Source organism: Capsicum annuum, chromosome 8 (assembly GCF_002878395.1).
Source record: "Capsicum annuum cultivar UCD-10X-F1 chromosome 8, UCD10Xv1.1, whole genome shotgun sequence".
NCBI lineage: Eukaryota > Viridiplantae > Streptophyta > Magnoliopsida > Solanales > Solanaceae > Capsicum > Capsicum annuum.
The window spans coordinates 89420714-89440746 of NC_061118.1; the positions used below are offsets into that span (position 1 = coordinate 89420714).

Consider the following 20033-nt stretch of genomic DNA (forward strand, 5'->3'; position numbering starts at 1 on the left):
GAGAGGCCTCCCTTAGGCCTAGGATTAAGTATAGTTGAGATTTTGCCAATTTGAGTCTCTAATTCTTAATTGAATTCGAGTGTGAGACAAACATTTGGTTGGTTTGAGTAAAGTCCCCTTTTAATTTCTGGACGATCTTATTCGTACCTCCACTCGCATCAAGATTCTAGCAAGCACATCCATGTTTTGAAATTTTTGTGATCCACGGGATTTGACTCCTTGATATTTTCATAGTCATGGGGGAATATACCTATCATACACAATTTCTTTATCCCTCCAATCATGATCTCTATATCTATCATGCCATTCCCTTTCTCGATCATGATTGTTGCAATCTTGGTTCCTGCCTTGCCTTTGGTAGGCCAGGCGAGAACCCCATTGATGATTAGCCAAGTACCTTATATCCTCATCAAGGGCCTTTTCTTCTTCCTTATCATGCCCTTTATATACCACGACATTGACTGCATTTTAGGTTGCACTCATCACATGCTTTGTAAGGAGTTTTAATTGTGCCATCATCTTAGCCATATCTTTATCCCTCTCTTGATCTTTATTCCTTTGCTCCTTGTTCACAATTGAGGCGACGTGAGATCCCACAGCTACTTCGGTGTCCCTTGTATGCCACCCCCTAGTTTACTTTGTGATTTACTCAAGCAAAGTCGAAGCCATTCAATATTAGAACTTTACAAGCAACACACTAGAAGCATTTTCCACCATAGTTTGTTGAATTAGTCTAACGCCCTATAGAATATTTAGAGAAGCATCTTTCCGGTACTTCATGGTTAGGGAATTGCATGATATTTTCATTAAAATTTCTCATACTTCATAAAAAGGTTCCTCATTGAGTTGATGAAAAATTGTAATTTCTTCTGGCAATTATATCATCTTTAAAGGAGGAAAATATTGATCCAAAAAGGCATCCATAAGCTTGACCCAAGATGTGATGGACCCGGCGGGTAGAGTCCTTAACCACAACACTGCTTCACCTATTAAAGAGAATGCAAATAGCCTCAACCTAATGGACTTTTATTTTATTATAGCAATAAAATAACTAGTATTGGTGCTTGAAGGTTTGTCCATTTCTTAGGCAGAGATGTGGTTAAGCTAGATTTTAGCTCTTAGTGCTAGTCTTTCAACAAAACACTAAATTGCATTCATGGATTATTTTGAATACCTCATGACCATTCCAATCTTACTAATCCAAAACATAAACTTAGTATCCCTATCTCTTGGATGATGCCCATCAAGCTAGCTAAATCACATAACATTCTTATTTCTAAGGCAATGCTAAGGAAATAACTAGTATCAAATAGTTGTTCACAATTTCTCATCACCCACATCCCTTTTTCAAGAATGATTTGGGATCTATGTAAATTATGGTTTTCATCCATAATTCTTATTTCAACCATGGAGTAATAGCAAAATCCAACATCAATAGCTAATAATTTGGACTAACAATCAGCACTCATACACACTAACATCCTATTCAAGCATAACCCCAAGATAAATATTTAGTTACTCATGGAATTGAAGACAAGAGATATACCAAAGTTGGCATTCAATGCCTCCATTGAATATGCAAAGCATGAATAATCTCCAAATTTAATTTTAAAATTACAATTGAAAATCTTTTTGAAATTTAATAATAATTGTTCTTTTCCAAAAATTGGAGTGTTTTCTCTCTACTCAAAATTGAAAAATTAGTTCTAAGATACCCTAATTTTTCAAGGGTTTTTCCCTTTTGGGGTTCAGATGTGTGAATTTACCAAACAACCTTTGGACACTTAGCTTATCCATCGTGACCGCATTTGTGCCTCCGCGCCATTTCTTACCCTGGCTGACCGGCCAAGATCTCTATCCTTAAACCATGATCGCGATAATTGAGGGCTGCCTAATTCCCAACTGTTGCTCTTTTTTGTCAATTTTCTTTACCTTTAGCTTGATTTACACTCACTTTCATTAAAAACCTTGCAAGACCACAAAAGTTGGAAATGAATGCATTCAATGGAGAATTAGTCTCAATTACACAATTTAATCATAGTAATGTGCACAAATTTTTATGTCAATGCATGGTAAATTTATCACTCATCAGTGGCTAATGCTATGAACCTTTCTGTATTTGAGATTGTCTTCACAAGAGAGATCGAGATTAGGAAAAGAGGATTACAATAGTTATTTGAGGATATCAACCCTTGTCTGATAACTTGATAACCACAAGGTTATAATTAAATTAGGATCAAAGACAAGGGTTAGTAAAAAGACACCCTGAGACTCACAAGGTGAAGGGTGATGTTCACACGACAGCTGGTAATACCTAGCTTGTCAGATTCTGTATATGTGGTAGTAAGATAGTTGGATTAAGCACGAAAAACCTACTAATTTAGGAAGCGAGTGGGAACACATTCCTAATGTTCATCTTAGATTGTTTACAACCAAAAACATTCACCACTTGTTACTTTTTACTGTTTGATACAAAATCCCCCCACCTAATTTACTTTCCTGCACCTCCGGCTACTTCAACAAGTTTGAGAGACAAATTTGACCTATTCTTTGTAGGATTGACCCCAACCTAGTGGGGTTGCTATAATATGACAACTCCCGTACTGTATCTTTTTGGAGGGTATAGCTTAGGCGACATCACTATGCTAGACCCAGCACAAGACTTAGAGAGATATAGCACCAGAGCTAAAATTTAACCAATCTCTCAGCCTGCACCATCACTGACATCTCAGGCCAAACCTCATTCTCCAACTCGTGTTATCCAAACTGGACCTAAGATGGAGAAAACCCAAATATCACCACTATACTCTTCTGTAACTTTCTAGTCTAATGAGGGAGAGGACGAGTCTAGTTCCAATATTGGTAAGGAGGATTCAACCATCCCCAAATCTAATGAGGGGGTGGAGTCTGTTCAAGTAATGATTATTGAGAAACAGATGCAGCTTAGTCTGAGAAGGGTGCAGTTACATTACAGGGTACTAACGATTCTTCTACGTTAGCTATAGTAGCTCCAGAGTCCACACATATCTTTATCGTATTAGGATCTCTAGACAATCAAAGATGGTGGCGGCGAATATGCAAATTATCTATGGCATGGAAATATCTATTACTAATCAGGGAAGATCGTATAAAAGTATAGTTGAGGGCCTTGTATTAGGATAACCACTTTGGCTAGGATCCCAAACATAAAGGTTACTTTTGATTGATATGGATTTGGTTTGATAGGCGATTCTTTAGGATCTTCTAGCCTCGAAGTAGTGCGATATTTTTATGCATCTTAAACTGCATTAGTAGACTTGATCACTATTATTTAAGAGGAGAAAACAGGACTTGCCCCTAATTACTCATACACTGGTCAAAGGGGTTACAGTTGATTTATCTGAGGTGACTATTCATAAATTTTAATTTGGGCTAGAGTTTGTGGGGCCAACTACTTGTGCCACCCTAAAAATCTAAGCCATTAATAGAACAATGCTTCAAGTTCATAAAAAATCAAAAATCATGTTTTGATAGTTATTTAAGTTATTTGGGCATATATTAAGTCCTCAAATAGCTCCTAGCTTAAGGACAATTCAAAACATCCCTTAGCAATTAAATACTTATTAAGAATTTAACTATCGTCATCTTTAGATGAGCATAGCTTTTGGTATGATAAGAATTGCTGATATCATGACCTGCCAATAGATAGATAATTGAATTATCTTTCCAACTATACAAATTTTGCCTTAATCCAATAACTGGGTAAAAAGCTATGGCCAAATTACTGAAGCATTGTCCAAGTTGGCAGTGACTATGACTTTGATGATGACTCATCGTCTGACCCTACGAATTGTTAGGAGGACTCATCTCCATGATAGTAGGAGCCTAAATTTAAATTTCTGACTATGATTCAAGCCATGACTCATGGCCAGACCTGATGCATCATGGCCAAACTCATTGGAATTACTTCCAGGCATTTTCCAAATGGTTCCTAAGTTTTTTTTGGTCTTTTCCAACTCTGTTAACCCCAAAACTACATGATTTAAGTTATTATAAGGCTGAATAAAAAGCCAAAACAACCCCAAATCCCTCATTCTCAACACAATATCAAGTATACACCAAAACATGCGATTTTCTCTTCTATAAAGCAACAAATTGAGGGTTTTCATCTTCAAGTTCAAATCCCCAAAACTTTAATTCAAGAATGAAAAGTAATAAGATATATGGGTATTAAATGAGGATCTTCTTTCATCCTAATCTACCAAATTATTATTTTAATTTCAGAAATTTTATGATTCCATAGTCTAGGGCTTTTACCCAATTGTTATTCTAAGCTTAAATTCAATCCCCCCATGATATAATTTTCACTCATAAGCATGTTTTGATGATTATTCATGGATTCTTAGACCCATAATATATCATTCTTTCTATTCTCATGTCCATGCATGATTTACATGTTATTATTCCGAATTTAAAGCATATGATCAAGTTATGAATAATTACCCATGTTTTTAATATTTATCAATCCTCAAGTTTAATTCCCCTTTTGATTTAGGGTTCCATGAAAAGTGTAAATTCCATGATTCCTCCATGAAATCCTTGAGTTCAATTATAAGATAGTGTTTCCTCATAACTTCTAGCATTCTTCGATACTCTAATCAGGATAACTTGTTTTATTGATGAAATTTTTGGTTTTTTGAGTTGAAGTAATGAAATTTCTTATCATATCATTACGTTGAAATTATCCTATTTAATTGTATTTTTCAATGCTGGTGTTTTAAGAACACTTAGATAGTCATGCAATTTTTTGATTTTTAAGTTACACATCATTCAATACATGTTTGCATCATTATATTTAGAATATAAATACACTATTATTTTAAGAATATCATATCTGAGAAAATAAGTTATCAATATATGTACTAGTTTATGCTTCCGTATCAGTTTAGTTAGGAGTAGAACTTAGTACTGAGTGAATTTAGGGATGAAGGCTTTTCTGTCAGTTGAGGGTGAGACCTATAATAGTAGTCCCTGAGTTCGAAAAATACATATCTAGCATAGGTATGAGAGGTTTTCCTGCCAGTAGAGGGGTGACACTATCTTAGGGGTCACCTTCCAGTCGAGGGTGGCACTCTAGTCCTTTGAGACAACAGTTTAGTTAATCCCCACAGCCAGTGTTAGTAGCCGTGGAAAGGTACTGACATCCTTCCAACTAGAGTTATAGGTTTGACCCTGATTAGCTCAAATTAGGGCATATCAGTAAAATGATAGCTCTCACAGTCTCGGTTTAGTATACAGACCACATCACCTCAAGTTTGCATGACCAAGTGTTTAGTTTATCAGTTATTCATTTATTTAGTTTTACAAATTATTTCAGCACATACTTTACTTAGTCTTGCATTCATTATACATATTCATGCATTCATGCCAGTATTCATACATGATCATCAGTACGGTTTTACAAACTATTCAGCTTTAAATTGATATTTACATATGCTATTCATGTTTTTACCGCTTCCTAGATTTTGAAATGTTTTCAACTCCAGATTTAGAAATTTCACGGTCTTACAACTTTTATGTTCAACCATAATTTGAGTGCATATTCCAATAAATAGATTATGTCCTCGGTTTTAAAGCATATATTAAGCATTTCCATGATTTAGTGCATGTTTTGCATACTCAGTACATTCCAAAGTACTAACCACATATATGAAATTTGGGGATACATTCCTTTATAAGTAGGTGCCAAAGGTAGCCCACACATCATTGTCACATAATTTGTGGTGTTCGACCAACAGGTGTTGGGTTCTCTTATTTTGAGGACTCAAGTAAGTTACAGTTCCCGTATTTTATTTTTATTAATTTTATGTATTGTTTAGAGATAGTTGGGGGGTCATGTTCTAACTACCAATAGTCAGTGTAGTAGAGGCTTCATAGATAGTTAATCAGAGTCAGTGTTTATAAATTAAGTTTCTCTCTTTCTCTTTCTCTCTCAAATTTTAGTGTTGTAAACTTTGATCAGTTATGTATTGAAACAACTTATATCATGTTGATCATGGTTCCGCTCAGTTTTTTAGCATTTATATATATATATATATATATATATTAAATCAATTGCTCAAGTATCATGCAAATATATAGGTTAGCTTGGGATTACTTATGGTTCTAAGCACCATTTTACGACTTTGGGGTAGTCTCGGGTTGTGAAAAACATGGCATCAGAGCATAAGGTTTAAGACTCCTAGGGTGCTTATGAATCTGTGTCTAGTAGAGTCTTATAGATTGGTATGGAGAGGTCTATACTTTTTTTCAAGAAGATACAGGGAAATTAAGAAATATTTCCCTTCTTTCATGTCTCAGTTCGTGTTGTAGAGTTTTTCTCTAAGAAAGTGATATAGATTCTTATATTGCTTTATTAATTCTAACTCTAACATAATCTTGGGGTAATAGAAACAGACAATCTTAAATTGCTACTAATAGAGTTTTCTCAGACAGTCCCTATAGACAGTTATGGGATTGGATGTGGGCACAAAAGGGATCCTACTAGTACCTTTATGTTCCAAAGTTTAAAAGATTTTATTCATGCTCATAAAAAATCGTTTACTTAGCAATAGTTAGATGTACTCTAAGAATCCTATGACAACATATAATCTTGAGTTAGAAGCATGAACCTAGAAGTTTAGCAATAGTAAAGTAGGGATAGTGTTTGTCTAAATTTAGTAGATTATGTTCCCATAGAGCCAGAAAGGTATTATGTAGTTTGATTAATAACACCTTGAGTGAGATTTATAAATTAAGGGAGACTAAGAGTATGTTAATACTTTAATTGGGATTGAGATTAGGTAGTGACTATAATGATTGTAATGCCTCGATTTTCTGAACCAAAATGCTACACGGTGCTCATGACCCCGAAGGACCATAAGCTAACCCATGACTGATATTTGTACCTGTAAACTGCACAATCTCTCATAAAATGTACAGAAACATGAACTGTAAGGCCATAAGGTTCAATACTAATACATATTTGAAAAAATATGGTATAATAATACCAAAAAGGAACATAAATACTGAAGTCTGAACATCTAATCTGACATCTAGTCCAAAAGCCTCTAACTGAATTGAATAAAGAGTTGATGGGACATGTCCCTAACTAACTCATACTACTGAAATAAAGTGAAAACTAAAATAGAAATGAAATCATCATGTCCTCGAAGGATGAGGACTCACATCTAATTCTGACTGCTGATCCTGGAATCTACTGCTGATTTGGAGCTCATGCCTCTGAACCTATGGTGTAACATAAGAGAAAACACCATAGCGCAAATGCATCAGTACGTCTGAATATACTGAGTATACGAGTGAGGTAGGCTAAATACAAAGGGTTATATGCATGAAAAATACTGACTGATATGAACGTGAGAGTACATACATGCATACATAACTGTAACTAAACTCGTGGAGATACTGACTACTGAGTCTGAATACTGACAACATGAGTGTACTGATAATGAGATTTTGAAAGACTGAGTTTACTGATATTGATATGTAAATCACTAATAAGTGATGGATCTGATACTGTATTACTAAATACTAGGAGACTGATACTATATTACTGATAAAGGAATGATTATTTCTGACAGTTCAAATTATGAAGAACTGGTTTGATTGACTGTATCTGACAGTATTGAAGATGAGTACTGATAACATGAGTTCTGATAACTTTTGTAATTAATAGCATAAGTGACTGTATCTGACAGTCCATAAATCTGAAGGAAACTATCTGAGTTCAATTTTATTTCTGAGTTGACTGTATCTGATAGTCCTGATATACTGAAATCTGAAGAACTATCTGAGTTCTTTACTAAGACTGGGTAGATATAGCTGATAGTCCTGAAATCTGTAACTAAAACTGTGGGAAGTAGTTATGTAACCGACTTGCCCCAAATATGCTATAATAGCTAAGCTGGGGTCCAATCTCTGCCCCGACTGGAGGGGTGTCAATACCGCACCACTGGTAAGGACAGCTGTGAGAACCCTATACTGGCAGGTACTTAAATGAGAATAGTGGGAACCCTAAACTGACGGGTTAAGCCACCTCATCAAACCTAGTCTGACGGGTTAAGATGTCTCAACCTACGCTGGCTACGTAGTTCTGGAACATAAGGATGACTGCTAAGAATCACACCCTGAACTGGCAGGTGAGTTCCCATCCTTGGGTTCACTCGGTGCTAACTTCTACTCCTATCTGAAGGACACTGAACTGAATAACTAACTTGAACTGAATAACTGAACTGAACTGATTAATTGAATTGATACTGATTTACTGGACTGATACTAGTGGCATTATTTACTAGAGCTAAACTAAGTTTATTGGATTCCAATGACTAATAGAATGTACTGAGTTCTGAGGACTGGTTAAGAGTACTGAATTTACTGAGATTGACTATGAATATAGAGGTTACTGAGGTTACTGAGCACTGAGATAACTGAGATTACTGGACTATTGAGATTACTGAGATTTCTGAGTTTTCCTGAGTCACATGACTGATTGAATTCTATAGATCTTGGCTTGACTGAGAGTATCATGAAAATATGACATGGATCTAGGCACACAACTATATTTTTCGGGTACAAGTACCCCCAGGACTCGATGGAAGGAAACTGACACAACTTGAATTTCTTGAGTACACGACCATCAATAAAAATCCATAATACTTGAGTAGGGGATTTCATGATGTACATGGTCATCATAATATCTATCATAAATAGGAATGCTTATAATCAAGTCATAAATCTCATATTCTAATATCATGGACATTCCGACAACATATACTATTCATAGAAATCGCATGGAAACCATTCAAGCGTAAGGGAACGACAACATGTAACGTTTAGTTCATATTGTAATGATTTGGGGATATTATACTTCATGTATTTATTCAACATCTCAAACATGATAGGCAAAGCATGGATATATTTTGTGTACATAATTTATATCTCCATTATCATACATGCTTTATACCATAACAATAACAATACATAATTTGCATAGAAATTCATATTGAAGTGTATGAATAACATGAACTTGTTATTTAGATATCATGAAATCATGTAATTATAATGTTCTAACATACAAGTCATTTTATCGAACACCTTTCATGCATTCTTTAAGGCATAGGTGGATTTCATACTTGCATTCTATCAATCCATCTAAAGATCATGTTTTTCAACTAACAACATAACTTTCATGAGATATACAGTCACGATACTATTATATAGCAAAACAAATAAGCATCAACATGGGTATGATCATATCACCATAATCAACCGAGCTTTTGTATTTTAAATATTGATTCTTGAACTCCACGGACGAAAGGAATCCGTGGATGAAAACTACGCATACCTTGGAAGGGAGGTTCTTGATGATTGACGGAGGAATTTTCTTGAAATTTGATCTTCAAGCTTGATTGTGCAACCCTAGTTGTTTTTCTCCTATGGTGCTCTTGGATGATGAGCTTTGAGATGTTATTAGGGTTGTAATGTGTTTAGAAGCTATATATTTCGTAGGGTTAAGTTTAGGGACGTGTAAGGAGTGTTAAAAGACTTAATTACCCTTAAAATAACTCAAAACAAAGTGTTTTTGGCACCTGAAACTGACTTAGGTGGCGCCCAAGTGATTGCCTAAGCTAGGTTAGGCGGCGCCTAACCAATCGCCTATGCTTGGGTTGGGTGGTGCCTAACCAATCGCCTATCCTTACTTTCTCTCACGAAAAAGGGCATAACTTTTTGCTCGGGTATTGGATTAAGGCAAAATTGATATCGTTGGAAAGCTAATTCAATTATCTACAATTTGGTGGGTATAAATATGCAGAAATACCATATTAACATAGAGTTATACTCATTAAAAGATGACCTTTACAAAATCAAACACTAAAACTTGATGGATTCAAAAACTCTTAGCTTGTATTACCTTAAGTGACTTATAAGAACATGCTTAATGTATCATAAGCTATCTTATCGCTAGGATACTCATTAAAAGTCATGCACTAAAATTCTACTCACAGGATAGGAGGTTTCATACGTAGGAAAAATGGTTCGTCTGCTAGCTTAGAAACATACGGGGTATTACAATATCTCCCCCTTGAGAACATTCATCCTCGAATGGAAATTAACTGAAGCGGGAGTGATGATAAGATGAAGTACGTACAAGACATACACTACTAAAACATGGGTTCATGACTGGCATGACTGAAAGCTGAGCACAACATACTGAACATGCATATCTGATGCATGGGAAGCTGATTTATGAATATAAGATTGAGGATTCTAATAAAGTAAGTTTTCTCAAAATGAGAATGCATATCTGATGCACAACTGAAAGGCTGAATCCATTCATATCTGATCCATGATTATATGACTAACATAATACGTGAATGCATGACTGAAAGTACTAATGAGCTGATCACACATATATGATGCGTGAATTCATGACTAAACTTACTCATGAACATGCAATGGTAAAGGTATCAAGTTTGAACTTAAAACTGAGCATAAAACTGAATACCAAGTTTGGCACTGAAATATGAACATGAGTACGAGTAGGTTTAAGGAAAACTGTTACTTTAAACTGATAATACCGATATGTTTGAGATTAATTACTCCATATGCATGATCGAAAACATGAGAACATAACTAAGTCTAGGACATGGTAGATATACTGAATATCATGATCCGAACTGAATCTTGTAAACATGGCATTCGACTTAAGTTGGAGTTTTAGGGTTAACTTATGAGTACCCCTTCTCCAAATCGTATTCAGCAAAAGAAAATAGAGCAGCATGTTTATGTTATGAAATTTTGGGGGTATGATGTATCTCCCCCTTGGGACACTATGTCCATCAAAGAATACTGACTTGGATGAGCTACTGAGGGAAATTGAGGTGATGCGCAAGACACCTACGAACTGAGTCATAACTGAATAGTTAGGATCTGAAATTGAGACATGATACATGAACTGAGCTGAACACGAGTGCATAAATACACTAACTTATCTGATTAAGTGAATAACTGGTAGCTGAATACTGGATCTACAAAGCTAAACTGTACTTAGTCTAAATAGCTGGACTGAGAATTTTGAGTTTTATGCATAGGAGATAAGGACTAACTGAGTAGAATGAGGTATCTGAGCATGGATTCGTGAAGTCTATATTATTTTCAGATGCGATACCAAGCGTATGACTTGGCTCTGAGGTATTATATAAACTGGGGTACTGAAACACTGATAACTGAGTACTGATAACCTGAATGCTATGGTCAAGCATGTCTGGAACTAAATTGAGTTTCAAATCTAGTTACTAAACTGAAGATGACATTATAACTAAGCCTATAGCTAGTACAGAAGTACTAAATTCAAGGACTAAACATTGATCACTGAGTGCTGGATACTGAAACTATAATTGAGTTGGTAACTAAGTTTTTGATGGCTACATGCTGGGGACTGACATAAGTCAAGGATCTAAATGTACATTTACACTTTGTACTTTCCCAACTTCTAAATACAACCCCTTACTAGACATTTACTTGCACATTTATCATGACATTCAAGCCTATCTTCACAACTACACCCTTGTGCAAAGTAAGCATGCAACAATCTTCTCTTATCTAAACAACTGCTCATCACTACACTGTTCCATAAGGAGAGCTAACTAGAGGAGTAAATCAGGAGGACCTTAAACATGAATAGATACAAACTAAACTTGACACATGACTGAAACTTGAGGAATAAAATATCAATAGTTTGGATTTACCAATAAGGTCTGAACTGAGGATATACATGATATAGTCTAAATGTATCTGATCTGTAGGGGCATAGCATGAGTCATGGAAGCTAAGTATACTGGAATGCATGATATGCATACATGAGTCATGAGCTGCATGACCTAAGTCTAGAGTTTTTTGTACTCGTGAGACATGATTCGAATACTGAGGGAGCTGGAACTAAAACCCTTATACTGGGAACTGAAGGCGCACAAAATCCCATCGAAAGTATGTGAAAGTAGATTGTTCTCATGGAACATGACTCGTACTGTGGAGTAAAAGGGACTCCTTATGCTGGAAATTGAATTCATACATGATTATAGTTCGTGACCATATAGTTGGTATGCAATGCCTGAGTTGGTTTCGTGATAGCTGAAGTGAAAAACTTTGCATGGAGATGAGAATGGGTCTGGAATTGTCTTCCCTTACTGCTTTCTATACATGCTGGCTCTACTATTAAAATCTGAGGGCCTGGCTTAGGTACTTGATCTACCATCACATACCTGCATTATGTCCAACACCTGTCTATCTTACTAAACACATCATCTGATTCTGTTTTCTTATATACTGCTAATATCACATTTACACCTTCATGCTTAATTTTGAGTCAATAAACTTAAGTGTTTAGCTCGTACTGTTCAAGCCTACTGATCTAATCCCCATGAATACATAATCTAATCAAATAGAATAATACTATCCCAACTCTACTACTGCTAAACTAATGGGTTCAAGAATGAGTTCTCATGATCATGAATAAAATCTGTACAACCTTGGAATAATAATGAACTGATCGAATACTGTTTGAGTCTGTTGTTAATCTCATAACTGACTGTAGGGACTATTTGAGAAAGCCCTATCTTTAGGACTTTGAACTTCACTGTTTCTGTTACCTTAAAAGTAAGGTAAAGTAAACATGAGGGGTGCATGATATTAATATACATGGGTTCCTTAGAGAAACTTTCCATAGCACGATCTTGAGACATGAAAGAAAGGAAACTGTTCCTAAAACATCTCATAGCCTCCTGCACATAAGTGTGGTGCACAACACGCCCATGTACAAGACTCTTCTTGATGCAGCTTTCAAACTTCCTAGGACTCTGTTGAACCTGGCTTTGATACCAAGTTTGTAATGCCCTGATTTTCTGAATCGAAATGCTACACGGTGCTCATGACCTTGAAGGACCACAAGCTAACCCATGACTGATATCTATACTTGTAAACTGCATAATATCTCATAAATTATATGGAAACATGAACTGTAAGGCCATAAGGTTCAATACTAATACATATTTAAAAAAAATAGTATAACAATACCAAAAAGGAACATAAATACTGAAGTCTGAATATCTAATCTAATATCTAGTCTGAAAGCCTCTAACTGAACTGAATAAGGAGTTGATGAGACATGTCCCCAACTAACTCATACTACTGAAATAAAGTGAAAATTAAAATAGAAATGAAATCATCATGTCCTTGAAGGATGAGGACTCACGTCTAACTCTGACTGCTGATCCTGGAATCTGCTACTGATTTGGAGCTCATGCCTCTGAACCTATGGTGTAACATAAGAGAAAACACCATAGCACAAATGCATCAGTACGTCTGAATGTACTGAGTATACGAGTGAGGTAGGCTAAATACAAAGGGTTATATGCATGAAAAATATTGACTGATATGAATGTGAGAGTACATACATGCATACATAACTGTAACTAAACTCGTGGAGATACTGACTACTGAGTCTGAATACTGACAACATGAGTGTACTGATAATGAGATTCTGAAAGACTGAGTTTACTGATATTGATATGTAAATCACTAATAAGTGATGGATCTGATACTGTATTACTGAATACTAGGAGACTGATACTATATTACTGATAAAGGAATGATTGTTTTTGACAGTTCGAATTATGAAGAACTGGTCTGATTGATTGTATCTGACAGTCTTGAAACTGAGTACTGATAGCATGAGTTCTGATAACTTTTGTAATTGATAGCATAAGTGACTGTATCTAACAGTCCATAAATCTAAAGAAAACTATCTGAGTTTAATTTTATTTTTGAGTTGACCGTATTTGACAGTCCTGATATACTAAAATCTGAAGAACTATCTGAGTTCTTTACTGAGACTGGGTAGCTATAGATGACAGTCCTGAAATCTATAACTGAAACTGTGGAAAGTAGTTATCTAACTGACATACCTCAAATATGCTATAATAGCTAAGCTGGGGTCCAGTCTCTGCCCCGACTAGAGGGGTGTCAATACCGTGCCATTGGTAAGGATAGCTATGAGAACCCTATACTGGTAAGTACTCAAATGAGAATGGTGGGAACCCTAAAGTGATGGGTTAAGCCACCTCATCAACCCTAGTCTGACGGGTTAAGATGTCTCAACTTACGCTGGCTACGTAGTTTTGGAACACAAGGATGACTGCTAAGAATCACACCCTGAACTGGCAGGTGAGTTCCCATCCTTGGGTTCACTCGGTGCTAACTTCTACTCTCATCTAAAGGACACTGAACTGAATAACTAACCTGAACTGAATAACTGAACTGAACTGATTAATTGAATTGATACTGATTTACTGGACTGATACTAGTGGCATTATTTACTAGAGCTAAACTAAGTTTATTGGATTCCAATGACTGATAGAATGTACTGAGTTCTGAGGACTGGTTAAGAGTACTGAATTTACTGAGATTGATTATGATACTGAGGTTGCTGAGGTTACTGAGCATTGAGATTACTGAGATTACTGGACTACTAAGATTACTGAGATTTCGAAGTTTTCCTGAGTCACATGACTAACTAAATTCTATAGATCATGGCTTGACTGAGAGTATTGTGAAAACATGACATGAATCTAGGCACACAACTATATTTTTCGGGTACAAGTATCCCCAGTAATCGATGGAAGGAAACTGACACAACTTGAATTTCTTGAGTACACGACCATCAATAAAAATCCATAATACATGAGTGGGGGATTTCATGAAGTACATGGTCATCATAATATCTATCATGAATAGGAATGCTTATAATCAAGTCATAAATCTCATATTCTAATATCATGGGCATTTTAACAACATATACTATTCATAGCAATCGCATGGAAACCATTCATGCATAAGGGAACGACAACATGTAACGTTTAGTTCATATTGTAATGATTTGGGGATATTATACTTCATGTATTTATTCAACATCTCAAACATAGTAGGAAAAGCATGGATATATTTTGTGTACATAATTTATATCTCCATTATCATACATGCTTTATACCACAACAATAACAACACATAATTTGCATGGAAATTCATATTGGAGTGTATGACTAACATGAATTTGTTATTTAGCTATCATGAAATCCTGTAATTATGATGTTCTTACATACTAGGCATTTTATCGAACACCTTGCATGCATTCTTTAAGGCATAGGTGGATTTCATACTTGCATTCTATCAATCCATCTAAAGATCATGTTTTTCAACTAACAACATAACTTTCATTAGATATACAGTCACGATACTATTATATAGCAAAACAAACAAGCATCAACATGGGTATGATCATATCACCACAATCAACCAAGCTTTTATATTTTAAAGATTAATTCTTGAACTCCATGGATGAAAGGAATCCGTGGATGAACACTACGCATACCTTAGAAGGGAGGTTCTTGATGATTGACGGAGAAATTTCCTTGAAATTTGATCTTCAAGCTTGATTGTGCAACCCTAGTTGTTTTTATCCTATGGTGCTCTTGGATGATGAGCTTTGAGATGTTAATAGGATTGTAATGTGTTTAGAAGCTATATATTTTGTAGGGTTAAGTTTAGGGACGTGTAAGGAGTGTTAAAAGACTTAATTACCCTTAAAATAACTCAAAACGGAGTATTTTTGGCACCTGGAACTGACTTTGGCGGCGCCCAAGTGATTGCCTAAGCTAGGTTGGCATCGCCTATGCTTGGGTTGGGTGGCGCCTAACCAATCGCCTATCCTTACTGTCTCTCACAAAAAAAGGCATAACTTTTCGCTCGGGTATTGGATAAGGCAAATTTGGTATTGTTGGAAAGCTAATTCAATTATCTATAATTTGGTGGGTATAAATATGCAGAAATACCACATTAACTTCAAGTTATACTCGTTCAAAGATGACCCTTGCAAAATCGAATACTAAAACTTGATGGATTTAAAAACTCTTAGCTTATATTACCTTAAGTGGCTCATATGAACATGCTTAATGTATCATAAACTATCTTATGACTAGGATACTCATTGTAAGTCATGCACTAAAATTCTACTCACAGGATAGGAGGTTTCATACGTAGGAAAAATGGTTCGTCTCCTAGCTTAGAAACATACGGGGTATTACAATGATAGAGAGCTTGTTAAGGTCGAGTATGTTCATAAAATTTTTTATGGATTAGTGTTTCATGATTTCTATCCAGTAGTAATAAGTTGGTATTTGTGTATGAGATATTCTGTGGATATCCATGTTGAGTGTTTGAATCTATATTTGAATTTAGGATTATTGAGCTAATAGAAATAAAAGTTTGAAACTCTAGATGGTATGAACTCAGATATGGTGATACTCCTAAAGATTCTAAGTTAGTAAGTGTTTAAGTTATTATTTAATGATTATTGGGGATATAGAATGTTAAGAGTTCTATCATATAAGGATGTACTAGTAGTGGGTTTTGCACTTTAAGATATAGTCTTTCAGGATGAGTTTATTATTTATATGTATGGTTATATCTCAGACTCTAGAGTAGAGTGGTTGAAATTCAGTGTAGTGTTTATTAAAAGGATCCGCAGACTTAGAACAATGGCTTAAATCTAAGAGGGAGATGATTGAACAAGAAATCAAGTCAGGTTCTCATATTCTAGTAGTGATGCCATTGAGTTTTAGAGCAACACTAGGGGAGGAAGATGCCCGACCCATTCTTATTTTGATATTAAATTTTGTACTTCATTCATCACGACATCTACTTAGGCCTTATAAGTTATCTTAATGATTATAGCTCATATTCATATACTTTCTATAGAAACAGGTAACCCCCAGTTTCAAGTATAAGGAGTTCTAATTCACTCAAAAGTAAAAATCCTATTACATGAATTATGAACTCTAAACTCAAATTATGCAGCTCATGACTCATATAGCCATGCTTTATAGTATGCTCAGTTCCCATAACTCATGGTCCACTCTTAATGATCAGTGAAAATTCTCATTATGTCATGTGTGTCCTCAGTTTAGATATCTTTAATGAATCTATGTCATTGATACCATATTTTGAGGCGTCAGTTCTGTTTCAAAGTTATTTATAGTATTCTTTAATGCTTCAGGTCCTCATGTTCTAACCTTTTAGTGACCTCTCTTTATATAAGGATAGTAGTGATGAATAATTGTTTAGATGGGAGAGAGTAAATGTTTCTTCTTGGGGAAGAATGTTGTATGCTTGTTTTATCTAAGGCTATAAGTGTGAAGGAAAATTGAGGAAAAGCTTTTGGTATATGTCATAGTTATTTGAAAATTGTGGGAGTGTCTTCTTGGGGATAGTGGATGAAAGTTAATATTCATAGAGATATTAGAAAATATGGAAAAATTCTTAGGTGGGTTGGTTTCCTATAAGTTCATATTTGGTTCAAATGATAGGCTTGAATATCGCACTGTTATATAAGTCGACAAATGAATTGCGTGCTACTGAATTCCTAGTAAGAGGTTGAAGTTAGTTGTTTAAAAGGTAAGGATAATTGTTCTTGAGATGAGAGCTTTTAAAAACCATAGGATATAGGAACCATGGTTTAGACTAGTATTATGTTATTATGTTTAGTACCTTGTGACTTTGAGTTATACTTGAACATGGTGAGAGAATTTAGTTCAACTGATATTTTAGTAGATAGAGTACCAATATCATAGTGAAAATTATAAGTAGTGTCAAATAAGGAGTAGTATTTAAGAGGAAAAGTGTAGTTGAAGGAGTATTTGAGATGTGTGGCTAAGCTTGAAAGTTGGCAGTTACATTACCTAAGGCATAGTAATTCTATCACAGCTTATGTGTTATATGCCTATATTCTATGTTATAGAGTTGTAGCTATTTATGATTCCTTTTTTAGATATCTCACTCAGATCATACCCAAAATTCTTTGATCTCTAATGTTATTATAACTTCTTACAAAGAGTGTTAAAGAAATATTTTAGTTGAGTTCTAGTCTTTCAGAATGAGTTTGTCCATATGGCCAACAATTTAGTTTAGTAATTAGACAGATAAGCTCTTATAGTTTTCTATCTGTACATCTAGTTTTACCACCCAAAGTTTCATGAATATTGCTATTCCATGAGGTGATTTATTCACATTCATGCAAATTGTGAATTCAGATGAGCCCTTACTCCTAGTCTAAACCAGTCTCAACCATAGAGAATATCTGATTCAGAAAGCAGTATCTTGTAACTTATCCAACTTCAGAATTAAGCCAGACAGTACTAGTGAGTTCTCAAAATTTTAAGCTAGTTAAATTTAGTTTGAAACGTAATCATCATGTCCATATTCATCTCTCAGAATTCCATGTAAGGGGTTACCTCTCTTTTTCTATTCTTTGATCCAAGTCAGTCTTCATTCAAGGATTAATGATCCCAAGGGGGAGATATCATGACACTCGAAAAGTCCAAGCCATTATTTGAACCATGCTTCTAGTTCATGAAAAATCAAAATCATTTCTTTATACTTATATAATTGATATGGACATATATTAAGTCCTCAAATAGCTCCTAGCTTATGGACAAGTAAAAACATCCCTTAATGATTAAATTCTTATGAAGAATATAACTATAGTCATCTTCAAATGAGCACATCTTTTGTTATACTAAGAATTTATGAGCTCAATACCAACCAACATATAGATAATTAAATTAGCTTTCCAACGATATAAATTTTGCCTTAATTCGATATTTTGGTGAAACGTTATTTCCAAATTACTAAAGCATTATCATAGTTGCCAGTGACTACGACTCTGGTGACGAATCGTAGTCAGACCCTATGATTCATTGGGAGAACTATTCATCATAGTAATAGGGGCTTAAATTTGAGTTTTTGACTATGAATTAAGCCATGAATCATGTCCATACCATATGAGTCATGTTCAAACTCGTCGGGACTGCTTCCAGGCATTTTTCAGATGGTTCCTAAGGGTGTTTTTTGGTCTTTTCCACTCTTTTAACCCCAAAAATATGTTGTTTAAGCTATTCTAAGGCTGAATAAAAATACAAAACAACCCCAAATACCTCAATCTCAACACAACACCAAAAATACTCCCAAAACATGCGATTTTCTCTTCTCTAAATCAATAATTGGGGGTTTTCATCTACAAGTCCAAATCCCAAAACTTTATTTCAAGAATAGAAAGTAATCAGGTATGTGGGTATACAATGAGGATCTTCTTTCATCCACATGCCCAAAATTATGATTTTTATTTCATGAATTTTATGATTTTCATAATCTAGGGCTTTTAACCAATTGTTATTCTAAGATTAAATTCAATCCCCATGATATTATCCACTCATAAGAATGTTTTAATGATTATTCATGACTTCTTAGGCCCATAACATATCATTCATGCTATTCTCATGTCTATGCATTATTTACATGTTATTATTCTCAAATTAAAGCATATGATCAAGTTATGAATGATATACCCATGTTTTTACGATATCTCAATCCTCAAGTCTAATTCCCCTTTTGATTTAGGGTTCTGTGAAAGTGTAAAGTCTACAATTCCTCTTTGAAATCCTTGAATTCAACCATGTAATAGTGTTTTCTCATAACTTCAAGAATTCTTCCGTACTCTAATTATGATAGCTTATTATATTGATGAAATTGTTGGATTTTTGAGTTTAAGTCATAAAGTTCTTATCTTATTATTACTTTAAAATTATTGTATTTAATTATATTTTTAAATATTGGCGGTTTATGAACACCCGATACCTAGATAATCATGCATGTTTTGGATTTTCAAGTTACAAGTCATTCATACCATGTCTATATTATTATATTCAGATAATAAATGCACAGTTATTGTAAGAATACAATATTTGAGCAAATTAGTTATCAGTAAATATAGTAATTTATGCTTCTATTTTAGTTTAGTTGGGAGTATAACTTAGCACCGAGCGAATTTAAAGATGAAGGATTTCCTGCCAGTCAAGGGTTCGACCTTTAGTAGTAGTCTCTGAGTT

The 20033-nt window shown here is 34.8% G+C and overlaps 1 non-coding gene across 1 annotated transcript; it reads left to right on the forward strand.

Annotated features, from left to right (window-relative positions):
- The first annotated feature begins 773 nt into the window (after positions 1–773).
- LOC124886844 lies at positions 774–877 on the forward strand. The gene has a single exon (XR_007044250.1). It is a non-coding gene; the product is annotated as a small nucleolar RNA R71 (small nucleolar RNA).
- Positions 878–20033: the final 19156 nt, after the last annotated feature.